The sequence below is a fragment of the Odontesthes bonariensis genome, chromosome 10 (genome assembly GCF_027942865.1).
Source record: "Odontesthes bonariensis isolate fOdoBon6 chromosome 10, fOdoBon6.hap1, whole genome shotgun sequence".
NCBI classification, from domain to species: Eukaryota; Metazoa; Chordata; class Actinopteri; order Atheriniformes; family Atherinopsidae; genus Odontesthes; species Odontesthes bonariensis.
Genome location: NC_134515.1, coordinates 35,172,103 through 35,185,714, shown reverse-complemented (window position 1 = coordinate 35,185,714; position 13,612 = coordinate 35,172,103). Strand labels below are relative to the sequence as shown.

The 13,612-nt window shown below is 40.7% G+C and overlaps 1 long non-coding RNA gene across 2 annotated transcripts in view; it reads right to left on the bottom strand.

The window, feature by feature from the left end:
* Window positions 1-13,612, bottom strand: part of LOC142390038 (uncharacterized) — a 42,122-nt gene that overhangs the window by 8,972 nt on the left and 19,538 nt on the right. For both annotated transcript variants that reach the window (XR_012770426.1, XR_012770427.1), the window contains exon 3: window positions 4,519-4,629. This is a non-coding gene — a long non-coding RNA (uncharacterized LOC142390038). The remainder of the gene's footprint in view (window positions 1-4,518; window positions 4,630-13,612) is intronic.

Here is a 13,612-nt window from a genome sequence, read left to right as displayed (position 1 = left end):
TTCACGTTCCCTATTAGTAGGTGAACAATCCAATGCTTGGAGAATTCTGCTTCACAATGATAGGAAGAGCCGACATCGAAGGATCTTAAGGGTCGCCCACCAATCGGAAGGTTGGTGGTTCAACACATGTCAAAGCGTCCTTGGGCAAGACAGTGAACCCTACGTTGCTTACCAATGCATCCATCGGTGTATGAATGTGTATGAATGACTAGGAAGCACATAGTTAGGTATAGATTAAGATGCCCTGTGTGATTTGAGTGTGTGAATGTGGCATGTAGTGTTAGAAGCACTTTCAACGCTAGACAGGAAAAGTGCTATACAAGTACAGTCCATTTACCATTTCTTACTTACTCTATATTTATTCTTACGTTTATTTTTTTTTAATTTCCACATTTATTTATTTATCTGATTTTAATTCCTTTTTCATAATGTACACATATTTATTTTCCCACTTTTCTACATTATTACTTTTCTTTTTTCCCTCAAGTGTATGGTAATAAGGTGGGTGTTACTAATCTTGGTCTAAATCATGATTGGTCCTCTACGAGAAACATGTCTGCCAATCAGCTCTCAATAAATGCACAGGAAACCAAATGGCTCCACCCTACTTTCTTGTGCAAGATAATGGCTTCTGGTCAGGAGATTGCTTGTGAACTAAGGAAAACTGCTGACTTAGCTCAGAATAATACAGTCAGTGATGACTATTTATTTTTTGTAGTATTGTATTGTAGTTACTGTGACTGACAGAATGATTATGTTAGCTGCAGACACAGAAGTTGACCCTTTTATGTAGGAAGTGGCTCATCATTTGAACAAGTGCATATATCATTGTGGGACAGCCCCGGCTAATACCAATCTTCTGATATAATAAGTAAAAAATAAATAAATTATGAAATCATTGATAAATAAATGTAACATTAAAAAAACACCCATATTTGATTATTCATTTTCAAATTTTTTATTATGGAAGTTTTGGTCCTCAATACTGATATTGCATTAGACACCAAAATAGGCACATTCTTACAACATGAAAAAGGATTGGTGTGCCTTTTAGAGTTAACATTTGAATGGTATCTCTGTTGTAATTCAAATAAAAATGACTGGTTGGAAAAAAATTTGAAAAATAAACAGAAATATAGAGTAATTTACATGCAAGAAATAAATGAAGATGTCTATTTAGTTAAATGATTTATTTGTCTTAAATTTCCACGTTTATCTGTTTTGGTGCACTCTACTGCTCAGTAGTTTGGGATCACTTGGAAATGTTCTTGTTTTCCATGGAAACACACATTAAGATTCGTCTGAATAGAAAATAAAGCAAATGAACAGGACATACAGACATAGTCAGAGTTAGAAATAATGATTTTAATGGAAATTATGAATGTGTCCTTGAAACTGAAAACACATTTTGCAGCAATTACAGCCTGGCGGTCCAAAGGTATCCTAGCTGTCAATTTTTTTATGTAATCTGATGATATTTCACCCTAGGCTACCTGAAGGACCTCATATAAGATGGATTGACTTTATGGAGTCGTCCTCCACACTGTAAAGTCAAGCTGCTCCCACAACAGCTCAATAGAGTTCAGATCCAGAGGCTGTGCTGGTCCCTCCATTACAGTTAGATTCTGGCTGACTGCTTATTCTTTAAATATAGCTGACAAAATTTGAAGATGTGTTTTGGGTCATGTTGTGGGATGAAACTGGCCCCAATCAAGTGCTGTCCACAGGGTATGGTATGGCATTGTAAAATCTTGTGATAGTTTTCTTTCTTCAAGGTCCCTTCCACTCCGCACAAATCTCTTTTACCACCTCCGAAGCACCCCCCGACCATCACGCTGTCTCCATCATGCTTGAGTGATAAGATATGATGGAGTATAAAAGTATGCAACAGTAAGCACTGTTGCATACTTTTATTTGTTGTACGTCTCACAAATATTCTTCTGTTTGATCCACAAACCTCAAACTTGGACTCATCAATTCAGTTTTATTTATATAGCTCCAAATCACAACTAATGTCATCTCAAGGCACTTCAATGATACAGTCCAATTCAAGCCAATTAGAGTCAAAGTCATTCTAATCATAATCCAATCAAATCCAATTACCGGTAATTCAATTTAAAATAAATCCAATTCACACATACAGAGCCAATTCAAAAACAATTTCCTAGCACAGGAAACCCACAGATTGCACCGGAACATCTATTTGATCCAATCTCCCGTCCTGAGTGTGCATGAGGTGACTGTGGAGAGAAAAAACTCCCTTTTTAACAGGAAGAAACCTCTGGCAGAACCAGACTCAAGAAGGGTGGCCATCCGCCTCGACCAGCTGGGGTTTGAGAAGACAGAAAGAGGGGGACAACAAAACACTGTAACACCATTCAAAGGACATCTGTTCAGACAGGGAAACACAAGTTAATGAGAACAATAATGCCAAAGGTACATAATGTCATTTGAGAAATTAAACGGGGGAAAAAGAGAGTAAAGTGAGGAAAGGTGTGACAGATGAAGTCCCCCAGCAGTCTGGGCCTATAGCAGCTTAACTATGGGATGTTTCAGGATCACCTGAACGATCCCTAACTATAAGCTTTATCAAAAAGGAAAGTTTTAAGCCTGGTCTTAAAAGTGGAAAGGGTGTCTGCTTCCCGGACATTTACTGGCAGCTTATTTCACAATAGAGGGGCCTGATAACTGAAGGCTCTGCCTCCCATTCTACTTTCAGAAACTCTGGGAACCTCAAGTAAACCTGCAGTTTGGGAATGAAGTGCTCTGTTAGGAAAATATCTTACAATGAGATCTTTAAGATATGATAGAGCTCGGTCATTAAGAGCTTTATATGTAAGGAGAAGAATCTTAAATTCTATTCTGAATTTAACAGGGAGCCAATGAAGAGAAGCTAAAACTGGAGAAATATGATCTCTCCTGTTAGTTCTCGACTCATCTGTTCACAACACCTTTTTCCAGTCTTCCAGTGTCCAGTGTCTGTGCACTTTGGTCCATCTCACTCTTCTCTTTTTACTGACCAGCCAGATAAGATATAGCTTTTTCTTATCAGTTGCCATGAAGTCCAGCATCCTGAAGTCACCTCTTCACTGTTGATGCTGACACTAGTGTTTGATGGGAACTATCTGGTGCAGCTGCCAGCTGAGGACTCTCACTTTTTTTTCTGTCCTTGTTAGAGCCAGTTTGTGGTGCTCTCTGAAGGGAGTAGTTAACAGCATGGTAAGAGATTTTAAGTTTCCTCACAATTTCTTGCATTGAATAGCCTTCCTTTCTAAGCACAATAATAGACTGATGGCTCTCCAAAGGAAGTTCTTTCTTTCTGGCCATTTTGAGCCTGTAAATAAAACAACTGCTGATCCTTCAGATACTAAACTAACCCACAGAATACCATGCTGCCTTTTTGCTTACTTAGAAGTACTTAACAGTTTTCAGCTGTGTGACACAATTGCAACACAATGGCCTTATAAATTATTAACTTGAATTGGCAGTCATACCAGGAGATTGATGCATAGGACTGACAGTTGCTGATAATAGGCTTCTATGAAAAAAAAAAACGTTTTAATTGTCTGTGAAATGGATGAAATTGTTTGTAAATTGCATTTTGAGAAACAAAGGAATTTGCAAGTGATCCCAAACTTTTGAGTGGTAGTGTATATTTTCTTTATTTAATCATCATTTTACACATTTTTTCTTCTTTCATTCCACAGATCAGCACAAATACAAACGTTTGTACTTTGGAAGCACTTTGATCACACACCTTGTGTTTTTCATCCTTCATCTTTTTCGGTTACACCAATATTAATGTCATGATTTCTTTCTTCTGTAGAAGAAGACCCACCTGGACCCAAGTTAACTAGCAACAAGCAAGGGATGCATGGAACTAATTGAAAGACAGTTATTTTAACACCATCATTCCCCATTTGGACCAGAAACTGCAAATCACGGGCAAGTTGATCAGATTCTCAGATGATTCTGCAGTTGTAGGGTGGGTTAGTGATGGACAAGATGCTGATAACAAATAGCTGGTGAATTGCTTTCTGGCATAGTGAAGGAAAGATAATCTGTGCTTGAATGAACAAGACAAAGAATATGATTATGGATTTTAGAAAGAACAGGAATTAAATGAACACATAAGCGCTGTAATGTGCCTTGTGTTATTACTACATACTTATCATTTATTTATTGTTGTTTAGGGCTCTCTTTTTTTAAGTTTTTTTAAGTTTTCCTTTGCATTTCTCTTTTTTTGGAAAAAAATTCAGATTATATTATTTTTCTACCGTTTCTGCATGTTGCACAGTGGTTCCGTGAGGTTCAAAATGTCAGTTTAGCTGTATGTCCTGCATATAAAGCAAATTGACAATAAGCTGACTTGACATCCCCTGACCACAGCTGCTAACCTGTGTTGGATTCAGCTTTCACTAAATGGGAGCAAGTCCCTGCAACCAAGTTTCAGAATCAGATAGAAAGCCTTCCCTTAAAAGTGGACGTACTCTGTGCATGTATGTGTATAGACTGTACCAGGAGGCATTGCCATTGTAGCCCAATCGATGACCTGTTTCTGTTTTTGCATGACAGAGTCGTTTTGACAGCTGAATGTTGGCTTAATCGGTTCTGGACATGGAAGCACACCTGAAAAAGAGAAACAGACACTTTTACTGACAGTGCTTGAACTTTTGAATCAGTTACTAGCTAGGTTTGTTTTGTATTTACACACACACACACACACACACACACACACACACACATATATATGTTCCAAGTGTCATCTGACGAAGCTGACAGGTACCAAGTGGCTAACAGGGCCGCAGTGTTGATGATAGCGGAAGCTAAAACTCGAGCGTGGGAAAAATTCTGCAAGGCCATGCAGAAGAACTTCCGGTTAGCCATAAAGATGTTCTGGCAAACTGTTTTCCAACTCAAAAAGGGAAAGCAGGGCCCAAGTTGGGTATGGCCTGGGTGGAGAACTGCTGACCCAAACTGAGGAAGGAATACTTTGAGGATTCCCTTATATGGCCAGCATGTCCTCCACAGAGGAGGCAGAATCTGAAGACTGAGATTGAGGACTGAACAACACCTGTGGGGTGGAAGAACAAGGTGGGGATTCCCATGTTTTAAAAATAGAAACAGAGAGTGTGTTCCAACTTTTTTCTTTTTTTACCATTTACACCTCAACACTGTTAGGTGCAGAGGTTGTGCCTTTTTTTAGTCATCTTGTATTATGTGTTGGACTAGCTCAGTTGGAAACACTGAACTGCAGACAGAGTAACATAATCGTCAGCTGGTGTGGGAGAAGGATGTCATGACATTCTCATGACTTCTGGCCTAGTTACATCCTGTGCCTTGTTGACTGGTTCATATGAATATTGTTGATAGTTAGAATGAGCGTGTTTATGATAAACTGCGAAAGCTAGGCGCCTCCAGAGAGGGCCACGTACACTTATTATGATAAAACGGTATAAAAGGGTGTCACAAGATGAGCTCGTCGGACATTTTGTACATTCTGTGTGCATATTTGCTGTGACAGTTTGTTCAATAAACTCCCCAATGGACGGCTGACCAACGCGTGATTCGACTCATTTTCTCCACAACATAATAATGGTAACCCCGAATTCGTGAGAGTTTGCATCTGGATCCCGGCGGAGCGTGTCCTCTGTGCCCCGACAACCGACATCAGCTGTAACAAGCCGGCAGGTTGGATTCTTTTCCTACCATTACGCAGTTGATCTCTGTTAGTGGAGCACAGCTGACGGCTTCTTCCGGCTTCCCCAAATTTAAAAGAACACAGGAGAGAGTACGGATTCTGCATTCGGTAAGCACTTCCATTGTTACCTCTGCGCAGGGCTGCTGAAATTGTAATTGTTGAAATTGTGGGCCAAGGGGAGCCAAATGTTTGAATTAAGATAAAATTGGGTGAACAGCAGCTTGTGAGAGTTGTAAAGCAGACAGCTGTGATCAGTTGGTCTGGCTTGTGTTGTATTTTTTGTGGTAATTAAGAAGGGCTAGTCGCCGGCTCCAGCAAATTGTGAATCGGGTGAATTCAAACTGGATTAATTAATAGCTTTAAAGAAGCGGGCAGGTTGTTGAGCAATCGTCAATAGTACCTCTTGCAACTATCAGCCATCCTTCAATGCATTGGGGGTAGGAATACTGACGGGAGTACGGGGTACACTAGACTCATTAAACATACGTGAAAATCATTTTCACTAGTCAAGGAGTAAAACGAATACTGATAATTGATTGACTGGCGAACATTAAAGTTTGACGGTTGAATCAATAAGACTTTCAAAAAAACTCTGAAATGAAAAAATCCAGTTCTATGAGGAGCACATTTTAAGTATATATGTTTATATCATTTTATATATCTGCTTAGAACTCTTTGGAGTTATCCGAGACCTCAGTATAAAGACATTTTGAGAAGAAAATTCAAATTCGTTTATGTATTGACCACAGGAGATTATTATTAAGAGGTCACAGCGAAGCTGATAAGTACACGTCTGCATTTGTTGCATTGGTCAAGAAACCATATCACAAGGCTTGTAGAGAAAACACATTTTGTATTCCATATATTGCCGACACGAACATCTCCTGAAAAATTAAAAGTCTAAATGAAAGAAATTGATCATTTAAAACTGTGAAGATATGAACGGTGACTGACACAAAACTTTGATCGACTGACTTGGTGTGAGTGTGTGTGACCGGTCTCTGTTTGTCTGTCAATGTGTGTGAAATCCTGCTGTTTTATGTGAATCTAAAAAAGAAGAAAAGAAAAAGTTATTTTGTGTGATAAATCAAGGTTCTGACCTAACTCATCTCATCCCTTGACTTTTGAGTATTGTAGTCATTTTGGGTTGACACATAGAGTTAACACCACGTCTTACATATAATCTTAAGCTACATAAAAATTGAGTGCAGAGACACTCAGATTTGCTTCATTGTTATAATTGCCGGATTGATAGTTTGTTGAAATAAGGTTTTGTTACAGTGAAGTGCTGTGATTTTTAAACGCTGTGTGTTTATTTCTTTAAGATTCTGTATTTTGGTTGAGTGCATCTTGTTACTATTGATTATTGAATACTGCTGTGATTTATGTTAAGTTTCTAAAGTTCTATTTTCAACAGGCGAGTGAAGGTGTTTGGCTTTCAGGGGGAGAGCTCGGTGCTGCGCGGGCACGCTGCTTGTGTGGAGGCGCGCTGCTCTGTCCTTGACATTGTTGTGCTGGTTTTACACTCACAGATGTTCGTGCGTAATCACATTTTCTTTCCTTGTGTCTTCCAGGGGCACTTTATGGTTGAATTGTAATAATTATTAGTTTTCTTTAGGTAATGTGCTAATTGCGGAGTTGTTATCAGTCGAGTAATGAGGGTTTCGCAATTCTAGAGGAGAGGTTCTGTCTCTAGTCCATTTGAATGTGACATTCCTGATAAAGAAAGTTTTCGCTTATGCATTGTTTCTGTATCTTTTGGTTTGTATTTTCCCTGTCCACAGCGTGTTAAATTGTATTTCTTTTTCTTTCTTAACAAATGCCATTTTGAGGTGAAGAATAGTGCAACTGTTATTTCTGTGTTTGGTTTGTATTTTTTCCCTGTCCAATGCTGGACAGATTGTATTTCTTCCTGTTTCTTAACTTGTCACAAAAAGTGTGACAAACGCCATTTTGAGTTGGGGTGTGGTTCAATTGTTATGTCTGGTTCAATTGTTATGTTTGGGAGGAGTTAATAACAGCCTAGGAAGTAGACGTAATGATGTGTTCATATTTGATTGGTTAGAATTCACGTGATTCATTGGAGGCGGGCTTAGAGGTGTGTTCATATTTTATTGGTTAGAAGTTACGTGTCTCAGACGTGTTTCATTGGAGATAGATTTAGGCTACAGCCACACGAAAACGAAACGAGGTTTTTTTGAAAACGGGTACGAAAATTCTTGCGACCACACGGCAACGCGCTGCTGTAAAGACTCAGGTCCAGACGAAAACGGATGAAAACGATGAAACGATGCAGTACACACGCCACTGTGTCACGCCACGCTGTGAGACAATAGAGAAGTGTTAAAATTGGCTCACAGCGTCAACGTTTGACTGACGCAAAAACGTTTTAGCTGTAACAATGGAAACGAAACGAGGCCGTTTTCAAACTTTCCCACTCTGGAACCCATTCTCAAAAACTATCGTTTTGGGGTAGTGGGAACGCCGGCTCCGTGTGGCCGCGACAGCGAAATGATAAGAAAAAGTATCGTTTACAGTGAAAAACGTTTTCGTGTAGCCGCAGCCTTAGAGGTGTGTTCAGATTTCATTGGTCAAAAAATATTTTTATTTCATTGGTCGGAATTGACGTAGCTGTGACGTGCATTGTATCATCTGGATTGGTGGAGGACATTGTGTGTGGATTGGATCGGAAACATCCGGATGTGAGCAAAAGGGGGGGCAACGCCTTTAGCCTGAGTCACTTCAAACAGAGTAAGCATTAACTGAGCTTTCGATTAGCAATAAATTAACATTGGGTAGCATTAGTAATACAGCTAGTGTTGATTAGCAATAATTAGTATTGATTAGCAATAACTAGCATTGTTTAGCAGTGATTAGCATGGGATAACAAGGAAGCTAGTATTGATTAGCAATAAGTAGCATTGATTAGCAATAGTTAGCATTGGTTAGCATTATTAACATTTGTTAGCATTTCGTTAGCCATAATTAGCATTGATCAGAAATACAATTAGCATTGATTAGCAATAGCAATAAGGCAAATATTGGTTTAAATCTTAATTAGCAACAGGTTAGCATTTATTAGCAACAGCTAGGAAGCTAACATCAATTGGCATTGGTTAGCAAACATTAACATTAGCAACAATAGTAACCGAACTCCGAACTAGAAGTCAAAAAGCTAAAGTAGCCTAACATTGAATTAACATTGGTTTAATTTAAAAAAAAAAAAAAAAAACAACCTAGAGCATAAGCTTTCAAAGCTAACATAGGCTAACCTTAACATTAGCATTGACAATATCCAATCCAATAATTAGCTGCATCTAAGCTAAATTTAGCCGAGCATTAAATTAGCATTGACTAGAGTTAGTTTAATTTAAATTGAAAAAAAAAAAAAAGGGGAATAATAATAATAAATAAGGAAAATTAGGGAAAATAAATAAGTAAATAAAAAGTCAAAAGAAGGGAACTAACTAGGTGAAACAATGGATGTAACACCAACAATAACCATCAGCGCCAAACATCCTGAACGTTCCAAAGATGTTAAAACGAACAAAAAATAATGTCTCACCCTGGCCAAAAGGTGGCACTTTCAATGTAACTGCCTGTAAGATTATGGAACAAAGGATTAAAGCTTACAAACCAAAGGACAAAAGCAAAAAGAGACAGGAAAAAAGAGAGCTTGAATTAAAAGTTTTACATTTCTTTGAAGATGCAGAGCTATATCCAACACGGCCAGGAGCAGTAAACATACAAGGAGATTCTGAAATAAAAGATCACAAAATATCTTATGAAGGTCCAGAACCACAAATAGCTACATCAAGCAGTCATGGAGCTCCTGAGCCAGACGCCGTCTGTAATTCAGATCAGGCAGGGGGACAGCTCCCACAATACCAAAGATCACCAGAACTGGCACCTCCAGTTCAAAAGGCATCTTCTGAAGAACATAAGAGTCCAACAGCGTCAGCACCGAGTTTGATAGAAATGACGCAGGGACAGTATGTGCCGTGGCAGATGCTCGACCTAGCGGGGCTGGTTGCTCGATTGCCGGACATTCACACAGGTGCAAGCAAATGGATAAGAGCTTTTGAACAAGAAACTGTGCATAAACTGTTGTCTGTTGGACACATTAAGGCAGTGTGGGCACTGTGTTTTGGAACTTCTACCATGGAGGGCATTTTGAGACACAGTGAGAATGACTGGATGTTAAGCCACCGAGCTGATGGAACTGATTTTAATGCATATCGAGCTGCACTCTGGAGAGCGTTACGAGCTGAGTTTCCTGTAGGAGTGGACCTCGAAGCATTAAAGGGGGAACCACTGTCAGGAACAGAGAGTCCAGCTGTGTACATTGCACAACAATTGAAGAAATGGAGACAAGAGTCTGAGGGAGAAATCGAGAAGAGCCCAGCTTGGGTGACATTGTTCAGAGTTTCCATCAAAGAGGCTCTGCCTGCCCCAGTTCAGGGGAGGCTGGAGGATGTGGTGGGGCTGAATTCAATGTCACATGGACAATTCCGAGACCACGTGGTGCATGCAGTAGACAAATACAGAAAAGAACTGAAACGGAAGGAGCAGGAGAAGGATATGCAAAGGGAATTTGCATGGTTGCAGCTAGAAGAACTGCAAGCGAAGCAAGAAGTACGATGTGAGGCCATGACAGCGGGGGGCCGCTGAACAGCCATCACAGGGGCAAGTCCATCGTCGACCCTGTCAAAGGTCAAGAAGAGGTGCACCTGGAGGACGAAGGTCCTCGGGGGCATGTTGGGCCTGTGGCGAGAGGGGACACTTTGTTTACAGCTGTCCGAGAGCACCGAGAAACCCGAGTGTTCGGCAGGACCGTGGCCAGTCCCTGCGGGGGGGAGCAAGTGACCCGGCAGGTCCAAGGCGTTCCTCTGGCAGAGGAATCCCAGTATTGGTTTACATTGACATATAGAAGTAAGAAGTACACTTACATCAGACGTACTCAAAAGGGTTTAAGCTCTGGAACAGGTGTGTCATTATTACAAAACAAAACAAAGTTTTTAAGTTAAATGTGTCACGATTACTAAGTTTCTAAAACTTGAATTTAAATAGGTCACCGTTACTAGGACAAAACAAAACAAAGTTTCTGAATTTAAAATTTAAATGTGCCACTATTACGAAGTTCTAAAATTTAAACGGAACAAAGTTTCTAATTTAAATTTTAGCATTGTTAGCCTAAATTAGAGTATCTATTTAGCCCATAGGGAATTACTGATATCTCTCCATCCCACTTGGAGGGAGTAAGAAAAGCGCCATGTCCAAAATAAATAAATAAATAACTAATGAATAAATAAATAAAATTAAAATACAACAAGTATGATCTTCTTTTGGGAGGATTATGCAATAAAATGCGCTTCCTCTGGAAGGAATCATGAAAAATCCAAAGATCAAAGGTTGAAAGCACAACTGGAGAGGACAACCGAGGCTAAGTTAGCCTTTGAAAATTTGAAACGAAATTAGCAAAAGTTATCCAAAACGGCCAACACGAGTCTATGAGAAGCCATTTTTCTTATATGTCTCCAATAAAAACCATAAGATTTCAGAACTAATAAATCAGAGTAGGTATGTTGTGACTCGGACAGGATGTTTGCAGGTTGTGCATCTTTTGACACGTCCAGATGTGAATACAGAAGTGTACTACATCGGGATCTGCGGATGTCATTCCACGTGAGTTTGAAGGAGAACCACATGAGCGTGTGTCAGAAGCTGTGAGATACATTAAACTGAGACCTGACTTAGAAGCAACTTCACTTGTGCAGGCTGATGTCACTTATGTTGTGTATGGTTCATGGTGTGAGACCATTTGGGTGATCATGCAGGTTTTGCAGTGGTGAAGCAGGAAGGCGGGAAACTTTGTGACGGTGAAAGCTGAGAAGTGTGAACAGCCATGTTCGGCACAGTTGGCTGAACTGAAGGCATTAACGGAAGCATGTCTACTGGTGTAAGGTAAGGTTACGAATGTGTACACAGATTCTGCATATGCTCATGATATTTGCTATTTGTTTGAAGCAGTTTTGAAGCAGAGAGGGTTCAGGAGGTCAGACGGGAGTCCAGTGCGACAGGAGGTCCAAATGAAGGAGCGGATTGCAGTCATAAAAATTGAAAATTGGCAGGGTTAAAGTGTCAAATAATCGTAAAGGTAACGAAATGGTCAATAAAGGTAATAACGCGGCTGATGAGGCAGCGAAAGTAGCATCAAAGTGCCAGCTTGCTGTCTTGGCACCAATGGTGGTACTGGAGCCAGATGTCACGCCACCACAAGGATATTGGTCATACATATTGGATAAATAGTCGTAAACATTTTTTTGGTAAGAGAATTGATTCATCTGTTTGTCATTCCATCAGAGATTAGCTCAAATAATGGTTAAGTGTTGTTTAGAAAAGTGCAAGAGGCATTCTGCAGCAGCTGCGAATCAAGCAGCGCTGTGGGGCCGTTTATCATCCACAGAGTCAAGAAATGGTTGAGAGGATCAAAGGAACCTGGAAAGTGAAATTGAATTGAATCTGTGCTTCAACTAAACTAACTAGATGCTTTGCTGCTTGCACTAATGAGCTTTCGTATGCAGACTCATAGAGCCACGCCCTAACACCGCATTAAATGCTAACGGGTCGACCCATGCCGGCACCTCAGTTGAGAGGTCCCTTTAGAGGGCCCCCACTTGAGCAGGTGCAAACAGAGTGGACAGCTTACATGAAGCAACTAACTGCAATCCACTGAACAATCTATCTACAGGAGGAGTCCAGAGACTTGAGTCTCGAACAGCTGGTTGAGAGGCCAGTGGTGCCAGGCGACCAGGTGCACATCGAAGTGTTCCGAAGGAAGTGGCTTGAGCCAAGACGGAAAGGACCGTACACAATGGTGCGAGCAACGCCAACAGCAGTTCAAATGGAAGGTAGCAACACATGGTACCATTTGAATCACTGCACTAAGGTTCGGACTAAAGACACAGACGGAGTCGAGTCCGAGGGAAAGGATGAACGAAAGGAAGAGGTTAAGATTTCTGACACTGTGAGCATCCAGGTGTGGGTGTTGGCCGACAGCATGGGCTCAGGAGAACGAAGCCTGGAGATGTTGGACGGAATCCCGCAAACAGGAGAGGCTGAAAGGGTCCCGTGATGAAGCCACCCCGCAGGGAAGTAGCCAGCCTGGGTCAGATGAGTATGATGCAACAATACACACCCACTCAGACCATGCCACGCCACAAACTTTGCCAGCAATACACACTAGAGCTAGTCGTGAAGAGGTATCTGCTAAGCTTGAATTTAAGTTCAGGGAATAAACGATTTGAGGAAGTGTGGATCATGGGTCCGGAGGAGGAGACGACCAAATCACCGCCTCTGGACGCCACAACAAAGGGGCAATCTGGTAAGATCATGTCAGATTGGGTCAGAAGAAGTTGTTCACAATGGTTGTAAGAACAGAAAGATTTCTCGTGGAAGGCTAGGGGGATTTGATACCATTAGCACCACAGGATAGAATAATCATGTTAACCCAAGAACAGACGGAGTGTACATGCACAGGTAAAGTCAGGAAAACAGTGTAACTGTGGAAGAGGGTTTAAGGCAGCACAGAATATGTGGTATAGGCATGGTACACTACGAGAGAACTGACAGCAACGGAGTGTCTCATATGCGCAGACGCTCCAGGAGCATTGCCTGTTGTTGTTCCAGAGCCACACACCTTCAGGGACTGTGCGGTGGTCCGGCAACGGGAATGCAGAGAAGGTAGGTTCACATCGGCAGAGGGTAAATGGTTATTGTTTCCTATGTGTGGTATTAAGGGCAGATTGATGTTTGGGCCAAATAAATTACATAATTGTTTTCAAAGTAAGGAAGGGCCACAAATTGGAGTCTTCTTGTGCTGAATTTAATCTGAGTACATCACAGGATGGG